We start from the raw sequence: 6,516 nt of genomic DNA, 5'->3' as shown, positions 1-6,516 counted from the left end.
TGAACTATTACTCGGTTATTAAAATAGTTGTTAATTAATTTGATCATCGATTACTTGTCGATTAATTTTGACAGCTCTACCACCCTCTAAAAACAGTTGGGTCAAAAATAACCCAACTATGGGTAATAAATGGACCGATCCTATACTTGGGTCGATTTGACCCAACTTTGAGTCGAGAAATGTGTCTTTCAACTCGTGAATATTGATCAGATCCTTTACTTTGGTCCAAAAATTGGGTCATTTTGTATAAAACAACCCAGGGAATTTGGTCAAATTGACCCAAAGTCCTTTTTTGATCCATAATTCGGTTACTTTTGACCCAACTGTTTTTGGAGTGCAGCGTTAATTTACCCCTTAATACCGCCACTATCACGTTTCAATTACAGTATACAATATAAATGTGCAACATACATACAGTACATACATCTGAATCAATATTTATCTAATGTGAATTTAAATCAAATATATCTACTCAGCAGAGACGATGATTATTAAGATTGCTCACTGTAACTACTTTTGTTCTAATCAACCAATCAGAGGGAGGGAAAATGCCGACGTCATTGAGGTCCAGCACTCTGGCCCGAGGTGGGAATACAAATTTGGCAGATTAGATTGACTGGTAACACAAAAATGACACTTTGTCAATCTCATAAAACAGCGGTTTCTGTATTCTTCCACTTGTATGATACAAATGCTGATGTTACTTTTTAAATTAGCATACATAACACAGTTTGAACCAGGAAATGAAAAATTCTCTTTCTGTTATTCCAAAACAACTCTGAAAGTCAACCAATAAAGTCACGGAACCAAATGTGTTCCATTTCGGAGGTTCCCACGTATATGAAAGTTGCTGCTGGCTGACGTCAATCCAGGTTCGTGATCCATCACTGACAAAGCGTGTATAGATCAGGAGGTGTGTCGATATAGCCCGGTGCCATAAGTGTGTGTGTGTGTGTGTGTGTAAGGAGGTGAGGTTATTCGTATAGATGCAGCAGCACGTATGGGGACGGAGGAAATGGATTACGCATGTGCCAGGCGAGAGATCACACTGAGTGAATGAGTTGGCTCTAAATGTAGTAAGTAGTGCATTTGTTTGTCTAGAGGGAGAAACACTCACCTGTCGATATACTCTAATATGGTTTCATACATGGTGGGGAAGCTCCTCTGAGGACCATCCTAGATTTAGGTAAAAATATCCATCCATCCATTTTCTATGGTGCCTGGTCTTCGTTAGGGTCCTGGCCCCATTTTGGACCATTCTGCAGCCAATTGGAAAAAGAAGCATCCATCCGTTTTCTATAGCACTTTTCTATGGCCGCGGATGAGCTAGAGCAGATTTCAGCTGATTTTGGCGAGACGAGGCGAACACCCTTGACTGTTTGCTAGTCAATAATCAATTTTTTTTGACCCAGCAATTGGGTGGAAGATTAGATTTGGGCGGGCTGAAGAGCTCAATGTGGGCACCATTTAAATTTTTTATTTTTTATTGTTTAATTTAATGCAATAATCTGAATACAACTGGCTCAGAAAAATAACCCAATTTGGGTCAAAAAGGGATCAACTGGCTACTTGGGTCAATTTGATCGAAAATTCTGCGCAAAACATACACATTTTTTTCAATGTTTAGTACAAAACAACCCATTTTGGGGGGATTGTTTTATGCAAAACAATACAACAAGTGGGTCTAAATAACCCAAGTACTGGATTGGTCTTTGTTTTGTTTGTTTTTAACCCAAAAAGATTATTTTTCACCCAACTGTCTTTAGAGTGAACATTCTTATATTTGGTTGGTGGCGGCTGCATGGATAACACAGCTGACTTCAGGGCAAAAACAACCCAATTTGGGTCAAAAATTGGACAAACTCACTAACTTGGGTATATTTGACCCAACTTTGTTTTCGTTGTATACAAAACAACCCAAAAAATTGGGTATTTTTGACCCAGCAGCTTTAAACGGGCATGTAGGCGTAAAAAGGCCCAACTGCTGGACCCAAACCTGAATAAGAAATAGAAGTCCTTTTTAGTCTTAGAAAATATTGGTCATAAAAGAAATATTTTGAACTACAGTACAGCTATAAACAGTGTCCATAACCTCGAGTGGTAACCCAAATATGGTCAAAGAGGGACTGACCTTTACTTTTTGGGTTAGTCCACAAAACAACCCGTTTTTGAAGGTTTTGAACAAAACAGCCCATGTTTTTCGGTTAAATGAGTAGCCCAAAAAGTTGGGTCAGTTGCTTTTTTTTTTTTAGCCACGTTGGGTTATTTTTTGACCCAACTGTTTTAAAAGTGACACTCTTAGGGTTATTTATAGAGTGACACTCCAAAAACAGCTGGGTCAAAAATAGCCCAATTTTGGTCAAAGAGCGACCAATGCATTACTTGGGTTAATTTGTACACTACTTTATGACCCCCCTAATAAAAAAACAACATACAATTGGGTGGTTTTGTACAAACGGACTCCTAAAATTTGGATTATTTTGTACAAAACACAAAAAGTTGGGTTCAGAAGGTTGGTCCCATATGGACCCCAATTGGATTGTTTTTGACCAGGTAGCATAGTGTAGTGTCTTTATGGTAGTTTTTACCCCTTGTTTGGGGGGGGGGGGGGGGGGGTGAATCACAAAGTTTTTATTACTATTACCAGCGTTTGTGGAAATGTTATGTTTGTTTTGGAATCACATGATCTTGCTGGACCATATAATTGCCCGCAGGCCATATGTTGCCCACCATTTTGCTTTACTGTGTACCGCAGTTACCGCTAAAAATCAAAACACTTTCAAGTTGACTTATGCTTTGTGTGCAGAAGCTTGTATATGTGCATTCGGTGTGGTGGGCACTTATATACAAATGAGCGTTGCCTGTATGCCGATGTTATGCAAAAATAATGAGGCCATTAGTGGTTAAAACCAAATGGCCCCAAACAAAGCAATTGGCATCGCTAATCATGTACGCCTCGCTTCGAATAACGTCTGAGGGTGTTTAGCAGCAGTGTAGGTCAAAGCCATCTGTAACCTGCACGGGCGCTCCAAAAGAGAGGAGGGACATGTTGATGGCACCTTCTGGCTTGTGCCACCACCAACACCGCCGCCACCGCCATGCAGGATACAACAACAACAAGAGCGTCCGCCCGGGTTAATGTCCCTCTATTGATCCTGGCAAAGCACCGCCGCTATCGAAAATGAATTACCGAGGCCCCGCGCAGCAGCGAAATCCTTCATCTGTGCTCAGCCAGCCGGCCGAGGCGCGCGCGTTGCACGGCCACGCACGCGGAGCAACTTGATGGATGGAAACTCTCATTCCGCACAGTCTCGCTATAAAGGACAAATTAAAGCCGAATGCAAAGTTTGTCACTTTGAAACCGGATGTGGGTATCATACGCTATAATTGCTCTTATTGGATGTTGTAGTCGGATACGGAAGTCTAAACGCGACAAAAGGGTCCTACCACAAAAACGCAAATACATTAGTAAATTGGTAAATTCGTGGTTTTAAAGTAAGCGTTTGTATTAAAAACACACTTCTGGTCCATATAGGCTAAATATAAAACAATCAACAACAACAAAAAGACTCGTGCACTGTTCGTACTATGCATCGACTGCATAAACTAGAACCTGGCCTTTCGCCTTCCTTATTATTATTATCATTATTATTATTAGTAGTAGTATTCATTTTTTTATTCACATCGTCGTACATGACGTGAATTCGATTAAGTCCTTGAATCTTTTTTTATTTTTATTTTATTCACTGGTTTTGAATGGGCATTCATTTAAGCTATCTTTTAGAATTAGGTTTAGTTTTGACTGGCACATGACAAGTAAACATCTATGTATGTTTTTTTTCCCCTTAAAATATTTTATTTATTTATTTAAATAGACCTTGGATAAGTGTTACAGGCTATACATAAAGGTCTTCTGTATTACATATTTTTTATTTTGGGACACGGAGCGCTCGAGACGGTTTTCTTGTTCTTGTTTTTTTTTTTTTTATTAAAAAAAAAGTTATATACTTCTAGTCCTATAGCCTATAATTTGTGCTTTTAGCTTAAAGCTGTTTGCCTCCTGCAGTCTATTTTTTGGGGACTTTCGGAGCATTTTGTTGTTATCTTAAAGCGCTGCTGTCGTTTGCTGATCACATAATCAATGATGAACCCTGCCGCAGTCTTTTTCGATCGATGCATTTCTGAAGGTTCGATAGCGCTGTAAAACATGCGCTCTGGGCTAAATTAAAAAAAAAAAAAAGTTATTTATTAGATTATGCATTATATTAATGTCAACACTCGTGATTGAAAAAAATACCAAAGTAATAACTTTAACGACATAGGAATGTATAATATTTGTAAAATATTTTAATAGCAGTAAGATTATTCAGTGTATTTTCCATTTCTGCTGTTTTAGTTAATTTTGCGACTATTATAATGATTTAGTTTTACCAGGCTATAGCTTCACTGTAAAGTCTATATTTCCTCGTCCATGTGGACACGCTAATCTTTTCATGGCTTCTTGAGAGACTGATGCATCACGCCTAATGTATTCTAAAGTATATTTACTATTGGCAAAAGTTAAGTAGCAGTGTTTAGTCATGTGCCATTGATCACTAGAGAAGCACACATGTACACACACACACACACACACTGGCTTCTTGTTTGCTTGTGCATACATTTAATTTAAATTATGTCGGGTCTGTATCGCCTATGTGTCATGCACAAATTTTGGGGAAAATAACGTTACTTAATTTTTTGCGCATGCGCTAATCAGGCTGCTTCTCGGACTTTGTTTTATGTGAACTTTTACCAGGCAAACTAGGCTGAATCAATACCCACGTCTGTCCTTTTAATACTTCACTTGGCACATGATTTATTTAATTTATTTTTTATATATGTATAGCCTATATTATTTTTGATATAAAACAAAAAAAGAGCGAGAGAAAGAGAGAGAGAGAGAGCGCGCGAGAGAGCGGGGCCTGTAATCGCTTTTGTCGTTGTTTGTGGAGCGTTTGGCTGCGGTTTGTTAAGGAATTAGTGTTTTTGCCATAGATTATTATTTAGGCGCATTTGCATTTGAAAAGCGAGGCCCGGCAATAGAGGAGCCCGCATGATCAATAGCCCCGGTGCTAGATCGACCCATCTGCAGGTTGATCGATCGGCAGAGAGAATTGGGCTCGCGTCTTTTCTTTCCTCTGCTTTGCTTTTTATGCATGCATGGGAAATTAAATCACATATATATATATATATATATATATATATATATATATATATATATATATATATATATATATATATATATATATATATATATATATATATATACACACACACCTAACATTTATAGTGCAAAAAAAAAAAGGCAAGCAAATATAATTTTAAAACAGATTTTATACTGGCAAAAGACCTGTTTTCGTTTTTGTTTATTCACAAATGATCATTCTTACAGTCATGAAGCATCATGAACATAATTACGAGCAAAATAATTGTTTCCATATTTTAGGTTCAGTGTAATTTTCCATTTGCCTGTATATTTTGAAATACAGTATTTTTAATTAATTTAATTTAGTTTAATTTCTCTATATGACCACCGCCTATTTTTTTTTCAAAGCACAAAATCAAATATTTATCTTTTTTTTTATTGATATATATATATATATATATTTGTTCACATAGTCCCAAAGGTCACACGTTTATATTTATATTAACTGCATGCATGCTGACAGGCCGTTGGTGAAAGAAATAATCATCAGTCAGGTGTGTTCTTCAATCAGTTTGAGGCACTAATCACACGCACACACTCGCACACACATTCAATGCATTATTGATCCGATTGCGGGTGGATTACGGAATGTTGCACGAATAATTTCGCTCTCTCCGTCTTTTCTTTACAACACCTTTCACTAAATTAAATTACCGATTCACTAGAGTTGTATATACAACTGAAATGCATAGGATATTTTGTTTTCATATTTATGTATATTTGAACTGCACACTACTATTTGGAATAAATAAAATAGATCTATTTTTAATGAAGTAAAACATGTATTTTTAGTTTTGTGTGTGTGTGCGCGCGCGCACGCTGTTGCTTCAGTATAGTATAGATTAGTATAACACGTATTTACTAGATGGTTGCAGTATAGATTGAGCATTGATAGCAACAGTAAGGATGATAAATATAGTGCAAATAATCTATACATGCATAGAAATAATGGGTTGGATACGATTAAATAAATAGTAGTATGGATTCAGTACAGTACTATAGTAGATATAGTTATACTCTAAATAAATTACACAGACCTTCAAAGTAAAAAAAAAAAAAAAAAAAAAGTGGCCCTATTGGGTATGCTTGTACTGTCAATTCCAGTGCATGTGGCTGTTCCTAATGAAATGTCCAAATAGTGTTGACACACTTTAGACTGAAATTGTAAACACATGTTGTATATGTACATACATTAGACCATTGGCATAGGGGTATAGATTGTAGTATAGCTAATTCATGCAGCCTATAAGTACATAGAACGCATACACATA

The 6,516-nt window shown here is 37.0% G+C and overlaps 1 protein-coding gene across 4 annotated transcripts in view; it reads left to right on the top strand.

Annotated features, from left to right (window-relative positions):
• Positions 1 to 6,516, top strand: part of LOC144063165 (uncharacterized) — a 62,125-nt gene that overhangs the window by 24,826 nt on the left and 30,783 nt on the right. The gene's annotated exons all lie outside the window — the stretch shown is intronic.

This window comes from Vanacampus margaritifer, chromosome 13 (assembly GCF_051991255.1).
Source record: "Vanacampus margaritifer isolate UIUO_Vmar chromosome 13, RoL_Vmar_1.0, whole genome shotgun sequence".
NCBI classification, from domain to species: Eukaryota; Metazoa; Chordata; class Actinopteri; order Syngnathiformes; family Syngnathidae; genus Vanacampus; species Vanacampus margaritifer.
The sequence above is the reverse complement of the archived record's forward strand: the minus strand, read 5'-3'. Positions and strand labels throughout refer to the sequence as shown.